Source organism: Bos javanicus, chromosome 12 (assembly GCF_032452875.1).
Source record: "Bos javanicus breed banteng chromosome 12, ARS-OSU_banteng_1.0, whole genome shotgun sequence".
Classification (NCBI taxonomy): domain Eukaryota; kingdom Metazoa; phylum Chordata; class Mammalia; order Artiodactyla; family Bovidae; genus Bos; species Bos javanicus.
The window spans coordinates 70,390,381-70,408,901 of record NC_083879.1 but is presented as its reverse complement, the minus strand read 5'-3'; the positions used below and the strand labels follow the sequence as shown (position 1 = coordinate 70,408,901).

Genomic DNA, 18,521 nt, shown 5'->3' with positions numbered 1-18,521 from the left:
AAATCACAACTATCTGAAGAACAACCATAGTGAAAAAGACCAGTACTTACTGGAAATATCTTCTATAAACTAAAGACAAAGAAGGAACCACATCAAGATGGGAGGAGGGACAGACTCACGATATAATCAAATCCCATATACCCCGAGGCGGGCAACCTAAAACTGGAAAATAATTATACTGCAGAGGTTCTCCCATGGGAGTGAAACCTGAGCCCAACATCAGGCTCCACTGCCCAGGGTTCTGGCACTGGAAAGACAAGCCCCCAGAACATTTGGTTTTGAATGCCAGTGGGATTTAAGTACAGAAGTTCCAAAAGGGCTGGAAGAAATAGACACTTCACTCTTACAGGGCATACACAAAAATCTCACATGCACCAGGACTCAGGGCAAAAGCAATAATTTAATAGAAGCCTGGGGCAGATGTACCTGCTGGTTTTCGAGAGTCTTCTAGAGAGATGGAGGGTGGCTGTAGCTCACCCTACGGGTATAGATACTGGTGGAAGAAGTAGGGAACATTCAGCCACATGAACACTCCTGGGGGCTGAAATCTTAGAACATCAGAGCCAAAACTTGGTCCCACTGAACAGCCTATAGACACCAGTGTAGGGACACCATAGGCCAAACAACTAACTGGACAGGACATGGGCCCACCCATCAGAAGATAGGCTGCCTAAAGACTAGAGAGCTCACAGCCACCTCTGGACATGTGTCTAAACATGGCCCAGCCCTCAGAGGGCCAAGACCCAATTCCAACCACCAGTAGACAGACATGGCCCTCCTTACCTGGAAACCTGCACAAGCCTCTAGAGCAGCCTCACCCACCAGGGAACAGACACTAGAAGCAAGAAAACTACAATCCCAACAATGTAAAACAGATCCTACCTTGGGATCAGCTAGGCCCTGGCTCTGGTCACTGACAGTCCAATACAACATTAGTATCTGCATCATAGGAATGTCAGAGGAGAAGAGAAAAAAACACAGCCCAAGAAAATATTTGAAGAGATAATAAGTGAAAATCTCCCTAACCTGAGAAAGGAAATAGTTACCCAAACCCAGGAAGCCCAGAGAGTCCCATACAGGATTAACCCAAAGAGGAACATTCCAAGACACATTTTAATCAAAACAACAAAAAGATAAAGAGAGATTATTAAAAGCAACAAATAACATATAAGGGAATTCCCATAGGCTATCAGCTGATTTTTCATCAGAAATCCTGTAGCGAGAAGGGAGTGGCACAGTATCTTTAGAGTGATGAAAGGGAAAACCTACAATCAAGAATACTTCACCCAATAAGGCTCTCATTCAAAATTGATGGAGAAATCAAAAGCTTTATAGACAAGCAAAAGATAAAAGAATTCAGTACCAACAAACCAGCTTTACAATAAATGTCAAAGGAACTTCTCTAGGCAAAAGAAGATCACAACTAGAAACAAGAAAATTACAGAATGAAAAATCTCACCAGTAAAGGAAAACATATAGTACTATATATAGTAACTACAAACCAAAAGTCTGTAATAGATATGTCCACAAAAAAGGAAAAGGAATCCAAACATAATGGTAACAATGGTCATAAACTCACAAGAGAAGAGAACAAAAGAAGAAAGGGGGCGGGGGGGGAAGACCTACAAAAGCAAACTCCAAATAATAAACAAAATAGCAATAAGAATATACATATTGATAATTACTTTAAATGTAAACAGACTAAATGCTTCAACCAAAGACAAAGACTGGCTTGCTGGATACAAAATACCTATATATATGCTGACTATAAAAAACTCACTTCAGATCTAGAGACACATACCAGATGAAAGTGAGGGGATAGTTAAAGATCAGATCAGATCAGTCACTCAGTCGTGTCCGACTCTTTGCGACCCCATGAATCGCAGCACACCAGGCCTCCCTGTCCACCACCAACTCCCAGAGTTCACTGAGACTCACGTCCATTGAGTCAGTGATGCCATCCAGCCACTTCACATAAATAGAAATCAAAAGAAAGCAGGAATAGTAATACCTATATCAGAACAAAATAGGTTTTAAAATAAAGACACTTACAAGAGACAAAAAAGGAGATTACATAATGATCAAGAGATCAATCTAAGATCTAACAATTATAAATATATATGCACCCAACATAAAAACACCTCAATATATAAGGAAAATATTAACAGTCATGAAGGAAGAAATTGACAGTAACACAATAGCAGTAGGGGACTTTAACACCCCACTTACATCAATGGACAAATAGATCATCCAGACAGAAAATCAATAAGGAAACACAGGCCTTAAATAATGCATTAAACCAATGTAAATTGTATTTACCGAGTATTCCATCCAAAAGCAACAGAATGCACATTCTTCTCAAGTGCACATGAAATATTCTCTAGGATTGATCACTTGTTGAGCCACAAAGCAAGCCTTATTAAATTTAAGAAAACTGAAATCACACCAACCATCTTTTCTGACCATAATATTATGAGATTAGAAATCAACTACAAGAAAAATAAAATTATTAAAAACTACAAACAAGTGGAAGGTAAACAATATGCTACTAAACTAACAATGGATCATTGAAGAAATCAAGGAGGAAATAAAAAAAATAACTGGAGACAAATACTAATATTAACAAAAACAAACCATAGCCAAAAATGACAATACAAACTTCTGGGACATAGCAAAAGCAGTTCTAAGAGGGAAGTTTATAGTGATACAACCTTACCTCAGGAAACAGGAAACATCTCAAATAAATAAACTAAACTTACACCTAAAGCAACTAGACAAAGAAGAACAAACAAAACCCAAATGATAACTCTTTCTTATTAGAAGCAAAGAAATCACAAATATCAAAGCAGAAATGAATGAAATCAAGATTAAAAAGAAATAGAAAAGATCAATGAAACCAAAAGCTGGTGTTTATTTTTAAGATAAACAAAATTGGTAAAACTCTGAGGGTGGGAGGATTTGGGAGAATGGCATTGAAGCATGTATAATATGTATGAAACGAGTCACCAGTCCAGGTTCGATACATGATACTGGATGCTTGGGGCTGGTGCACTGGGACGACCCAGAGGGATGGTATGGGGAGGGAGGAGGGAGGAGGGTTCAGGATGGGGAACACATGTATACCTGTGGCGGATTCATTTCGATATTTGGCAAAACTAACACAATATTGTAAAGTTTAAAAATAAAATAAAATTTAAAAAATTTAAAAAAAAAAATTGGTAAGACTCAAGACTCAAAACTGGTAAGACTCAAACAAAATTGGCAAGACTTTGGCCAGACTCAACAAGAAAAAAAGCTCAAATTAATCAGAAATGAAAAAGGAGAAATTGTAACTGATGCCACAGAAATACAAAGGATCCTAAAACTACTACAAACAACTATACATCAATAAAGTAGATAAAATCTTAGATAGGTACAATTTACCAAAACGGAACCAGAAAGAAATAGAAAATATGAACAGACTAATTACCAGTACTGAAGGTGAATCAGTAATTTTAAAACTCCTACAAACAAAAGTCCAGGATCAGCTGCTTCACAGGCAAATTCTAACAAATATTTAAAGATGAATAAACACCCATCTTTCTGAAACTAGTCCAGAGAAAAACTGCAAAGTAAAAAACAATTCTGAATTTGTTCTATGAGGCCACCATCACCCTGATACTAAAACTAGACAGAGATATCACAAAAAAAGAAAATTACAAGCCAATATCACTCATAATGCTATGCTAAGTCACTTCAGTTGTCTCCGACTCTGTGAGACCCCATAGACGGCAGCCCACCAGGCTCCCCCATCCCTGAGATTCTCCAGGCAAGAACACTGGAGTGGGTTGCCATTTCCTTTTCCAATGCATGAAAGTGAAAAGGGAAAAGTGAAAGGGAAGTCGCTGAGTCTTGTCCGACTCTTAGCGACCCCATGGACGGCGGCCCACCAGGCTCCTCCGTCCATGGGATTTTCCAGGCAAGAGTACTGGAGTGGGTTGCCATTGCCTTCTCCAAATATCACTCATAAACATAGATGCAAAAATCCTCAACAAAATTCTAGCAGAAAATGTTTAGCTGAAACTATCACATTGTTAATCAGCTATACCTCAATACAGAATAGGTTTTTGTTTTTTTTTTTAAAGAAAACAAAAACACTAATTCAAAAAGAAAAAAAATTGCTAGCAAATTAGCTCCAATAATCCATTAAAAAGATTATACAACATAATCAAGTAGGATTTATCTCAGGCATTTTTCAATAGCCATAAATCAATGTGATATATCATAATAACAAATTAAATAATAAAAACCATATGATCATCTCAATACATGTAGGGAAAGCTTTTGATAAAACTAAACACCCATTCATGATTTAAAAAAAAGAAAAACTCCCCAGAAAGTGGGCATAGAAGGTACACACCTCAACATAATAAAGGCCATATATAACAAACCCACATCTAATATCATATTCAATGGTGAAATTGAAAGCATTTTCTCTAAGATCAGGAAGAAGAAAAGGATGTTCACTCTCACTACTCTTATTCAACACAGTTTTAGAAGGCCTAGCCAAGCAATCAGGAAAGAAAAAGAAAAAATAAGGAACCCAAATTGGAAAGGAAGAAGTAAAACTGTTAATCATTTGCAGATAACAACAAAAATCATAATGATGCCACTAGGAAACTATTAGAGCCAATCAATGAATTTGGTAAAGTTCCAGGATACAAAATTAAGATACAGAAATCTGCTGCATTTCTATACACTAATAACAAAGTATCAGAAAGAAAAATTAAGGAAACAATTCCGTATACCATAGGATCAAAACAATATCCAAAAACCTGGGAATAAATCTACCTAAGGAGGCAAAACCTATAAGACACTGATAAAGAAACTGAAAACCACACAGACAAAAAGATATACTGTATTCTTGAATTGGAAGGATCAATATTGCTAACATAAAACTCTTAGAGGATACCTCAGGCAGAACACTCTTTGATATAAATTTATCAATATACTTTAGATCCATCTCCTAGAGTAATGGAAACAAAAGCAAAAATAAACAAATGGAATCTAATTAAAGGCTTTTTCACAGTAAAGGAAATCATCAACAAAATGAAAACACAACCTACTGAATAGGACAAAATATTTGCAAATGATGAGATTTATGAAAAATTAATTTCCAGAATATAAATTAATTATACCTAATTATATTATATAGTTTATACATCTCAGTATAAAGAAAAAAACAGCCTAATCAAAAAATGGGCAGCTGACCTAAATAGACTTTTCTCCAAAGAAGACATATATTGGTCAACAAGCACATGAAAAGATGCTCAACATCACTAATTATTATACAAATGTAGATCAAAACTACAGTAATCTATTATGTCACACCTGTCAAAATGGTCATCATTTAAAAGTCTATAAATAATAAATGCTGGAGAGGGTGTGATGAAAAGGTAACCCTCTTACACTGTTGGTGGGAATGTAAATTAATATAGCCACTTTGGAAAACAATATGGATATTTCTTTAAAAACTAGGAATAAAACTACCATATCCCATTCCTGGGCATATATCCGGGAAATCCAATAACTCTAAAAGATATGTGACACTATTTACAAAAGCCAAGGCATAGAAACAAACTAATTGTTCACTGACAAATGAATGGATAAAGAAGATGCAGTGCATACACAAAATGGAATATTACCCAACCATAAAGAACAATGAAATAATGCCATTTGCAGCAACATAAATGAACTAAGTGAACTTAGTGAAGTAAATCATACAGAGAAAAATGAATACTTTATGGTACCACTTACATGTGGAATCTAAAATATGACACAAATGAATTTATTTAAAAAACAGGACAGACTAACAAACATCGGAAACAAATTTATGGTTCCCAAAGGGAAAAGGGAAGGAAGGAATAAATTGGGAATCTGACATTAACAGATACAAAGTACTGTACATAAAATAGGTAAACAGAAAGGACCTACTCTATATAACACAGGGATCTATATTCAATAACTTCTAATAACATATAATGGAAAAGAATCTTAAAAAGATACATACATGTACATATTTTATATATGTAGACATAACTGAATCACTCCACTATACATTTGATACATTGTAAATCAACTATGAAAGTGTTGTGTGTTAGTCACTCAGTCCTGTCCTACTCTTTGTGACCCCATGGACTATAATCTGAAGGCAGATTTTTTAACATCTGAGCTATCAGGGAAGGAAAATTGAAGAAAAAATGAGAGAGAGAGAGAGAGAGAAAAGAAATGGCAGGTTCCTTTGAATTTGACCCACAACAATCCAGGTCCAACTTCTTAAACTTGCTTTCTAAAATTAGTTGGGGAAAGGATAGATTTTTGTAAAGTTAAAATTTCAAATTACTAAATACCCTTTTACCCAGAAATGCTGTGGAAGCTGAAGTTGAACAGTTTTATGATGACCTACAAGACCTTTTAGAACTAACACCCAAAAAAGATGTCCTTTTCATTATAGTTCTGCTTTATTGACTTCTGCTTTATTTCTGCTTTGACTATGCCAAAGCCTTGGACTGTGTGGATCACAATAAACTGTGGAAAATTCTGAAAGAGATGGGAATACCAGACCACCTGATCTGCCTCTTGAGAAATTTGTATGCAGGTCAGGAAGCAACAGTTAGAACTGGACACGGAACAACAGACTGGTTCCAAATAGGAAAAGGAGTACGTCAAGGCTGTATATTGTCACCCTGTTTATTTAACTTGTATGCAGAGTACATCAAAAGAAATGCTGGGCTGGAAGAAACACAAGCTGGAATCAAGATTTCTCAGAGAAATATCAATACCCTCAGAAATGCAGATGACACCACCCTTATGGCAGAAAGTGAAGAGGAACTCAAAAGCCTCTTGATGAAAGTGAAAGTGGAGAGTGAAACAGTTGGCTTAAAGCTCAACATTCAGAAAACGAAGATCATGGCATACGGTGCCATCACTTCATGTGAAATAGATGGGGAAACAGTGGAAACAGTGTCAGACTTTATTTTTCTGGGCTCCAAAATCACTGCAGATGGTGACTGCAGTCATCAAATTAAAAGACACTTACTCCTTGGAAGGAAAGTTATGACCAACCTGGATAGCATATTCAAAAGCAGAAACATTACTTTGCCAACAAAGGTTTGTCTAGTCAAGGCTATGGTTTTTCCTGTGGTCATGTATGGATGTGAGAATTGGACTGTGAAGAAGGCTGAGCGACGAAAAATTGATGCTTTTGAACTGTGGTGTTGGAGAAGACTCTTGAGAGTCCCTTGGACTTCAAGGAGATCCAACTAGTCCATTCTGAAGGAGATCAGCCCTGGGATTTCTTTGGAAGGAATGATGCTAAAGCTGAAACTCCAGTACTTTGGCCACCTCATGCGAAGAGTTGACTCATTGGAAAAGACTCTGATGATGGGAGGGATTGGGGGCAAGAGGAGAAAGGGACGACAGAGGATGAGATGGCTAGATGGCATCACTGACTCAATGGACATGAGTCTGAGTGAACTCCGGGAATTGGTGATGGACAGGGAGGCCTGGCGTGCTGCGATTCATGGGGTCGCAAAGAGTCGGAAATGACTGAGCTGGGGGACAGGAATGCAGAAGTAGGAAGTCAAGAAACACCTGGAGTAACAGGCAAATTAGGCCTTGGAGTACAGAATGAAGCAGGGCAAAGGCTGACAGAGTTCTGCCAAGAGAATGCACTGGTCATAGCAAACACCCTCTTCCAACAACACAAGAGAGGACTCTATACATGGACATCACCAGATGGTCAACAACGAAATCAGATTGATTATATTCTTTGCATCCAAAGATAAAGAAGCTCTATACAGTCAGTAAAAACAAGACCTGGAGCTGACTGTGGCTCAGATTATGATCTCCTATTGCCAAATACAGACTGAAATTGAACAAAGTGGAGAAAACACTAGACCATTCAAGTATGACCTAAATCAAATCCCTTATGACTATACAGTAGAAGTGGGAAATAGATTTAAAGGACTAGATCTGATAGACAGAGTGCCTGATCAACTTTGGATGGAGGTTCATGAAATTTTACAGTAGACATGGATCAACACCATCCCCAAGAAAAAGAAATGCAAAAAAACAAAATGGCTGTCTCAGGAGGCCTTACAAATAGCTGTGAAAAGAAGGGAAGTGAAAAGCAAAGGAGAAAAGGAAAGATATACCCATATGAATGCCGAGTTCCAAAGAATAGCAAGGAGAGATAAGAAAGCCTTTCTCATTGATCAGTGCAACGACAGAGAGGAAAACAATAGAATGGGAAAGACTAGAGACCTCTTCAAGATTTTAGAGATACCAAAGGAATATTTCATGCAAAGATGGGCTCAATAAAGGACATAAATGGTATGGACCTAACAGAAGCAGAAGATATTAAGAAGAGGTGGCAAGAATACACAGAAGAACTGTACAAACAAGATCTTCATGACCCAGATAATCACGATGGTGTGATCACTGACCTAAAGCCAGACATCCTGGAATGTGAAGTCAAGTGGGCCTTAGGAAGCATCACTATGAACAAAGCTAGTGGAGGTGATGGAATACCAGTTGAGGTATTTCAAATCCTGAAAGATGAGACTGTGAAAGTTCTGCACTTAATATGCCAAAAATTTGGAAAACTCAGCAGTGGCCACAGGACTGGAAAAGGTCAGTTTTCCTCCCAATCCCAAAGAAAGGCAATGCCAAAGAATGCTCAAACTACCACACAATTGTACTCATCTCACACGCTAGTAAAGTAATGCTCAAAATTCTCCAAGCCAGGCTTCAGCAATATGTGACTGAGAACTTCCAGATGTTCAAGCTGGTTTTAGAAAAGGCAGAGGAACCAGAGATCAAATTGCCAGCATCCGCTGGATCATGGAAAAAGCAAGAGAGTTCCAGAAAAACATCTATTTCTGCTTTATTGACTATGCCAAAGCCTTTGACTGTGTGGATCACAATAAACTGTGGAAAGTTCTGACCTTTCTTCTTCTGGAAAGACCACCTGACCTGCCTCTTGAGAAACCTATATGCAGGCCAGGAAGCAACACTTAGAACTGGACATGGAACAACAGACTGGTTCCAAATAGGAAAAGGAGTATGTCAAGGCTGTATATTGTCACCCTGCTTATTTAACTTATATGCAGAGTATATCATGAGAAACCCTGTGCTGGAGGAAGCACAAGCTGGAATTAAGATTTCCAGTAGATATATCAATAACCTCAGATATGCAGATGACACCACACTTAAGGCAGAAAGTGAAGAGGAACTAAAGAGCCTCTTGATGAATATGAAAGAGGAGAGTGAAAAAGTTGGCTTAAAGCTCAACATTCAGAAAACTAAGATCATGGCATCCGGTCCCAACACTTCATGGCAAATCCATGAGGAAACAGTGGAAACTGGCTGACTTTATTTTTCTGGGCTCCAAAATCACTGCAAATGGTGATTTCAGCCATTAAATTAAAAGAAGCTTACTCCTTGGAAGCAAAGTTATGACCAATCTAGATAGCATATTAAAAGGCAGAGCCATTAATTTGCCAACAAAAGTCCATCTAGTCAAGGCTATGGTTTTTCCAGTGGTCATATATGGATGTGGGAGTTGGACTATGAAGAAAGCTGAGCGCTGATGTACTTATGCTTTTGGATTGTGGTGTTGGAGAAGACTCTTGAGAGTCCCTTGGACTGCAAAGAGATCCAACCAGTCCATCCTAAAGGAGATCAGTCCTGGGTGTTCAGTGGAAGGACTGATGCTGAAGCTGAAACTCCAATACTTTGGCCACCTCATGCAAAGAGTTGACTCATTGGAAAAGACCCTGATGCTGGGAGGGATTTGGGGCAGGAGGAGAAGGGAACAACAGAGGTTGAGATGGCTGTATTGCATCACCAAATTGATGGACTTGAGTTTGAATAAACCCCCGGAATTGGTGATGGACAGGGAGGCCTAACATGCTCTGATTCATGGGGTCTCAAAGAGTCAGACCTGAGAAACTGAACTAACTAAATATTAAAAGTTAATTAAAAGGGGTGCGGTCCTAAGATGGCAGAGGAATAGGATGGGGAGACTTTCTCTGCAACAAATTCATCAAAAGAACATTTGAACGCTGAGTAAATTCCACAAAACAACTTCTGAATGCTGGCAGAGGACATCAGGCACCCAGAAAAGCAGCCCATTGTCTTTGAAAGGAGGTAGGAAAAAATATAAAAGACAAAAAGGGAGACAAAAGAGGTAGGGACAGAGCTTCATAGGGGAAGGGAGTCTTAAAAAGAGAGAAGTTCCAAACATCAGGAAACACTCTCACTGCCAAGTCTGTGGTGAGCCTTGGAATCACAGAGGGCAACATAACTGGGAGAAAAGTAAATAAACAATTAAAACTCACAGATTATGTGCCCAACAGTAACTCCCCCAGTGGAGAAGCAGCCCAGACGCCTGCATCCGCCACTAGCAAGCAGGGGCTGGGCAGGGAGGCGTGGGCTGAATTGCTTAGAGTAAGGACCAGGCCTGAATGCCCCAAGGGCAATCTGAGGGAACTAACTTGGGCTAACAAACCAGACTGTGGGATAGCTACTACGAGAAAAGCCCTAACCTAAGAAACCGCCAGGCCTGCTCACAGAACAAAGGACTGAGCAGAGATAGCCAGCTGCAGACCATCCCCCTCTGGTGACAGGCAGCCAGATTCAAAAGGGGCAATCTCAGCCCCAGAGAGGCATTATCTACCAAACTGCAAGCAGGCTTCATTGCTAACTAAGACTTCTTGGGGTTCTGGATGGTCAACTTCCACCTGAGAAGGCTTGCCAGTTGTACACCCAGAAAACCAAATGGCAGGGACAAGGGAGGCAATAAGTTGCAGCAACTGCGCTCTCCAAACACCACATCACCTGAGCTGCTCGGACCTGCGAAGGGCACAAAACACAGGCCCAACAGAGTCTGCGCCTCTGAGGACTACCCGAGTGCCTGAACCTGATCAGCTTAGACCTGGAATATGCATGCAGCCCAGGCCAACCTCAGACAGTCCCTGGTGGAACAACCTAGAGCCTTAGCAGTGGGGGCAGGGAGGGCACATGTGCCGTGAACAGGGGCAGGCCCAGTGTGGCTGAGACACTGCAAGCACATGCCACTGTTATTTGTTTGCAGCATCCCTCCCTCCCCACAGCACGACTGAACAAGTGAGCCTAAAAAAGTGTCCACCACCATCCCCTTCAGTCAGGGTGAAAATCAGACACTGAAGAGACCAGCAAACAGAAGAAGCTAAAACAGAGGGAACTGCCTTGGAAGTGACAGGTGCAATAGATTAAAATCCTGGTGTTAGTACTGACTACATAGGAAGGGGCCTATAGATCTTGAGAAATATAAGCCAGACCAAGGAACCAGCTGAAAATGAACTGACCCCACACTACCCACAACACCACCAGAGAAAGTCCTAGATATATTTTTACTACTTTTACTATCATTTTTTAAATTTTTTTAAATTTTTAAGTCCTCTATTACTCCTTTAATTTTCATTTTATAACCTATTATTACTTTGCAAAAAAAAAAGACCCTATTTTTAAAGCAGACTTCATATATATATATATATATATATATATATATATAATGTAATTTTGTGACTTTGTTTATTTGTTTTCTTTTCTTTTCTTTTTTTCTTTTCTTTTCTTTAATATTGTATTTTTAAAAATTCAACCTCTACTCTTGATTTTTAATCTTTGCTTTTTGTTTCAATTTTTTACCTTTAAGAACCCAATCTTCAGTACCCATTTTTACTTAGGAGCGAGATTACTGGCTTGACTGTTCTCTCCCTCTTTGGACTCTCCTTTTTCTCCACCAGGTCTCCTCTATCTCCTCCATCCACCTTATCTTCTCTACTGTACTCTGTGAATCTCTTTCTGTGACCCAGACAGTGGAGAACACTTAGGGAGCAGATTACTGGCTGGATCTGTTTCTCCCTTTTTGATTCCTCCTGCTTTATCCTCCTGGCCACCTCTGCCTCCTTCCTCCCTCTTCTCTTCTCTGTATAACTCCGTGAACATCTCTGAGTGGCCCAGACTGTGGAATGCACACAGGGAGTGATTACTGGCAAGCTTGCTCTCTCCTCTTTTGATTCCACCTCATGTCATTTGGGTCACCTCTATCTCCCCCCTCCCTCTTCTCTTATTTCCATGTAACTCTGTGAACCTTTCTGGGAATCCCCTACTGTGGGGAAACTTTTCATCTTTAACCTAGATGTTTTATCACTGGTGCTGTATAGATGGAGAAGTCTTGATGCTACTTTAAAAATAAGACTGAAAACCAGAAGCAGGAGGCTTAAGTCCAAATCATGAGAACACCAGAAAACTCCTGACTCCAGGGAACATTAATCAACAGGAGTTCATCAAATGCCTCCATCAGATCAGATCAGATCAGATCAGTCGCTCAGTCGTGTCCAACTCTTTGCAATCCCATGAATCCCAGAATACCAGGCCTCCTTGTCCATCACTAACTCCCGGAGTTCACTGAGACTCACGTCCACCAAGTCAGTGATGCCATCCAGCCATCTCACCCTCTGTCGTCCCCTTCTCCTCCTGCTCCCAATCCCTCCCAGCATCAGAGTCTTTGCCAATGAGTCAACTCTTCGCATGAGGTGGCCAAAGGACTGGAGTTTCAGCTTTAGCATCATTCCTTCCAAAGGAATCCCAGGGCGGATCTCCTTCAGAATGGACTGGTTGGATCTCCTTGCAGTCCAAGGGACTCTCAAAAGTCTTCTCCAACACCACAGTTCAAAATCATCAATACTTCGGCACTCAGCCTTCTTCACAGTCCAACTCTCACATCCACACATGACCACAAGAAAAACCATAGCCTTGACTAGACGAACCTTTGTTGGCAAAGTAATGTCTCTGCTTTTGAATATGCTATCCAGGTTGGTCATAGCTTTCCTTCCAAGTAGTAAGAGTCTTAATTTCATGGCTGCAGTCACCATCTGCAGTGATTTTGGAGCCCAGAAAAATAAAGTCTGACACTGTTTCCACTGTTTACCCATCTATTTCCCATGAAGTGATGGGACCAGATGCCATGATCTTCGTTTTCTGAATGTTGAGCTTTAAGCCAACTTTTTCACTCTCCACTTTCACTTTCATCAAGAGGCTTTTGAGTTCCTCTTCACTTTCTGCCATAAGGGTGGTGTCATCTGCATATCTGTGGTTATTGATATTTCTCCCAGCAATCTTGATTCAAGCTTGTGTTTCTTCCAGACCTCCATACCTACACTGAAACCAAGCACCACCCAAGGGCCAACAAGTTTCAAAGCAAGAAATACCATGCAAACTCTCCAGTAACACAGGAACACAGCCCTGAGCTTCAATATACAGGCTGCCCAAAGTCATTACAAACCCATTGACATTTTATAACTCATTACTGGACACTTAATTGTACTCCAGAGAGAATAAATCCAGCTCCACACACTAGAACACCAACACAAGCTTCCCTAACCAGGAAACCTTGACAAGCCACCCATACAACCCCGTCCACAGTGAGGACACTCCACAATAAAGAGAACTCCACAAACTACCAGAATACAGAAAGGGCTGCCAGAATGCAGAAAGGGCATCCCAAACACAGCAATATAAACAGGATGAAGAGACAGAGGAATACACAGCAGGTAAAGGAACAGGACAAATGCCCACCAAACCAAACAAAAGAGGAAGAGATAGGGAATCTACCTGATAAAGAATTCCGAATAATGATAGTGAAAATGATCCAAAATCTTGAAATCAAAATGGGATCACAGATAAACAGCCTGGAGACAAGGATGGAGAAGGTGCAAGAAAGGTTTAACAAGGACCTAGAAGAAATAAAAAAGAGTCAATATATAATGAATAATGCAATAAATGAGATCAAAAACATTCTGGAGGGAACAAATAGTAGAATAACTGAGGCAAAAAATAGAATTAGTGAAGTAGAAGATAGAATAGTAGAAATGAATGAATCAGGAAAAAATAAAAACAAATTAAAAGAAATGAGGACAATCTCAGAGACCTCCAGGGCAATGATAAACGCCCCAACACTCGAATCATAGGAGTCCCAGAACAAGAAGACAAAAAGAAAGACCATGAGAAAATACTTGAGGAGATAATAGTTGAAAACTTCCTGAAAATGGGGAAGGAAATAATCACCCAAGTCCAAGAAACCCAGAGAGTCCCAAACAGGATAAACCCAAGGCAAAACACCTCAAGAAACATACTGATCAAATTAACAAAGATCAAACACAAAGAACAAATATTAAAAGCATCAAGGGAAAAACAACAAATAACACACAAGGGGATTCCCATAAGGATAACACCTGATCTTTCAATAGAAACTCTTCAGGCCAGGAAGGAATGGCAGGACATATTTAAAGTGATGAAAGAAAATAACCTACAGCCCAGATTACTGTACCCAGCAAGGATCTAATTCAAATATGAAGTAGAAATCAAAAGCTTTAGAGACAAGCAAAAGCTGAGAGAATTCAGCACCACCAATCCAGCTCTCCAACAAATGCTAAAGATCTTCTCTAGACAGGAAACACAGAAAGGGTGTATAAACTTGAACCCAAAACAATAAAATAAATGGCAATGGGATCATACTTATCAATAATTACCTTAAATGTAAATTTGTTGAATACCGCAACCAAAAGACAAAGACTGGCTGAATGGATACAAAAACAAGACCCCTATATATGTTGTCTACAGGAGACCCACCTCAAAACAGGGGACACATACACACTGAAAGTGAAGGGCTGGAAAAAGATATTCCACACAAATAGAGACCAAAAGAAAGCAGGAGTAGCAATGCTCATATCAGATAAAATAGACTTTAAAACAAAGGCTATGAAAAAAGAGGAAGAAGATCACTACATAATGAACAAAGGAGCAATCCAAGAAGAAGATATAACAATTATAAATATATATGAACCCAACATAGGAGTACTGCAATATGTAAGACAAATGCTAATAAGTATGAAAGGGGAAGTAACAATAACACAATTATAGTGGGAGACTTGAATACCCCACTCACACCTATGGATAGATCAACTATACAGAAAATTAACAAGGAAACAAAAACTTTAAATGATACAATAGACAAGTTAGACCTAATTAATATCTATCAGACAGTTCACCCCAAAACAATGAATTTCACCTTTTTCTCAAGTGCACACGGAACCTTCTCCAGGATAGCGCACATCCTGGGTCATAAATCTAGCCTTGGTAAATTCAAAAAAATTGAAATCATTCCAAGCATCTTTTCTGACTTCAATGCAGTAAGATTAGTTCTCAATTACAGGAGGAAAACTATTAAAAATTCCAACATATGGAGGCTGAACAACACGCTACTGAATAACCAACAAATCACAGAAGAAATCAAAAAAGAAATCAAAATACACATAGAAACTAATGAAAATGAAAACACAACAACCCAGAACCTGTGGGACACTGTAAAAGCAGTGCTAAGGGGAAGGTTCATGGCAATAAAGGCATACCTCAAGAAACAAGAAAAAAGTCAATTAAATAACCTAACTCTACACCTAAAGCAACTAGAAAAGGAAGAAATGAAGAACCCCAGGGTTAGTAGAAGGAAAGAAATCTTAAAAATTAGGGCAGAAATAAATACAAAAGAAACAAAAGAGATCATAGTAAAAATCAACAAAGCCAAAAGCTGGTTCTTTGAGAGGATAAATAAAATTGACAAACCATTAGTCAGACTCATCAAGAAACAAAGGGAGAAAAATCAAATCAATAAAATTAGAAGTGAAAATGGAGAGATCACAACAGAAGACACAGAAATACCAAGGATCATAAGAGACTACTATCAGCAATTATGTGCCAATAAAATGGAAAACGTAGAAGAAATGGACAAATTCTTAGAAAAGTACAACTTTCCAAAACTGAACCAGGAAGAAATAGAAAATATTAACAGACCCATCACAAATACAGAAATTGAAACTGTAATCAGAAATCTTCCAGCAAACAAAAGCCCAGGTACAAATGGCTTCACAGTTGAATTCTACCAAAAATTTAGAGAAGAGCTAATACCTATCCTACTCAAACTCTTCCACAAAATTGAAGAGGAAGGTAAACTTCCAAACTCATTCTATGAGGCCACCATCACCTTAATAGCAAAACCTGACAAAGATGCCACAAAAAAAGAAAACTACAGGCCAATATCACTGATGCACATAGATGCAAAAATCCTTAACAAAATTCTAGCAATCAGAATCCAACAACATATTAAAAAGATCATAAACCATGACCAAGTGGGCTTTATCCCAGGGATGTAGGATTCTTCAATATCGGCAAATCAGTGTAATATACCACATTAACAAATTGAAAAATAAAAGCAATATGATTATCCCGATAGATGCAGAGAAAGCCTTTGACAAAATTCAACATGCATTTATGATAAAAACTCTCCAGAAAGCAGGTATAGAAGGAACATACCTCAACATAATAAAAGCTATATATGACAAACCCATAGCAAACATTATTCTCAACAGTGAAAAGTTGAAACCATTTCCCCTAAAATCAGGAACAAGACAAGGGTGCCCATTTTCACCACTACTATTCTATGTAGTTTTGGAAGTTTTGGCAACAGCAATCAGAGCAGAAAAAGAAATAAAAGGAATCCGAATTGGAAAAGAAGTAAAACTCTCACTGTTTGCAGATGACATGATCCTTTACTAAGAAAACCCTAAAGACTCCACTAGAAAATTACTAGAACTAGTCAATGAATACAGTAAAGTTTCAGGATATAAGATCAACACACAGAAATCCCTTGCATTCCTATACACTAATAATGAGAAAATAGAGAAATTAAGGAAATAAATCCATTCACCATTGCAATGAAAAGAATAAAATACTTAGGAATATATCTACCTGAAGAAACTAAAGACCTATATATCAGATCAGATAAGATCAGTCGCTTAGTCGTGTCCGACTCTTTGTGACCCCATGAATCGCAGCACGCCAGGCCTCCCTGTCCATCACCAACTCCAGTAGTTCACTGAGACCCACATCCATCGAGTCAGTGATGCCATCCAGCCATCTCATCCTCTGTCGTCCCCTTCTCCTCTTGCCCCCAATCCCTCTGTAAAACACTGGTGAAAGAAATCAAAGAGAACACTAATAGATGGAGAAATATACCATGTTCATGGATCGGAAGAATCAATATAGTGAAAATGAGTATACTACGCAAAGTGATCTATAGATGCAATGCAACCCCTATCAAGTTACCAACAGTATTTTTCACAGAGGTAGAACAAATACATTTGTATGGAAATACAAAAAAAAAAAAAATCAAATAGCCAAGGCAATCTTGAGAAATAAGAATGGAACTGGAGGAATCAACCTACCTGACTTCAGGCTCTACTACAAAGCCACAGTTATCAAGACAGTATGGTACTGGCACAAAGACAGAAATATAGATCAATGGAACAAAATAGAAAGCCCAGAGATTAAATCCACACACGTATGGACACCTTATCTTTGACAAAGGAGGCAAGAATATGCAATGGAAAAGTGAAAATCTCTTTAACAAGTGGTGCCGGGAAAACTTGTCAACCACTTGTAAAAGAATGAAACTAGAACACTTTCTAACACCATACACAAAAATAAACTCAAAATGGATGAAAGATCTAAATGTAAGAGCAGAAACTATAAAACGCCTAGAGGAGAACATAGACAAAACACTCTCTGACATACATCACAGCAGGATCCTCTATGACCCACCTCCCAGAATATTGGAAATAAAAGCAAAAATAAACAAATGGGACCTAATTAAAATTAAAAGCTTCTGGACAACAAAGGAAACTATAAGCAAGGTGAATAAACAACCTTCAGAATGGGAGAAAATAATAGCAAATGAAGCAACTGACAAACAACTAACCTCAAAAATGTACAAGCAACTCCTGTAGCTCAATTTCAGAAAAATAAACGACCCAATCAAAAAATGGGCCAAAGAACTAAACAGACATTTCTCCAAAGAAGACATACAGATGGCTAACAAACATGAAAAGATGCTCAACATCACTCATGATCAGAGAAATGCAAATCAAAACCACAATGAGGTACCATTTCATGCCAGTCAGAATGGCTGCTATCCAAAAAATATCTACAAGCAATAAAAGCTGGACAGGGTGTTGAGAAAAGGGAACCTTCTTACACTGTTGGTGGGAATGCAAACTAGTACAAACTAGTACACTATGGAGAACAGTGTGGAGGTTCCTTTAAAAACTGGAAATAGAACTGCCTTATGACCCAGCAATCACACTACTGGGCATACACACTGCAGAAACCAGAATTGAAAGAGACACAGGTACCCCAATATTCATCACAGCACTGTTTATAATAGCCAGGACATGGAAGCAACCTAGATGTCTATCAGCAGATGAATGGTTAAGAAAGCTGTGGTACATATACACAACGGAGTATTACTCAGCCATTAAAAAGAATACATTTGAATCAATTCTAATGAAGTGGATGAAACTGGAGCCTATTATACAGAGTGAAGT

General features: G+C 38.8%; 1 protein-coding gene across 1 annotated transcript in view; it reads right to left on the bottom strand.

The window, feature by feature from the left end:
• The window catches only part of LOC133258057 (ATP-binding cassette sub-family C member 4-like), a 395,899-nt gene that overhangs the window by 126,598 nt on the left and 250,780 nt on the right, over positions 1-18,521 (bottom strand). The gene's annotated exons all lie outside the window — the stretch shown is intronic.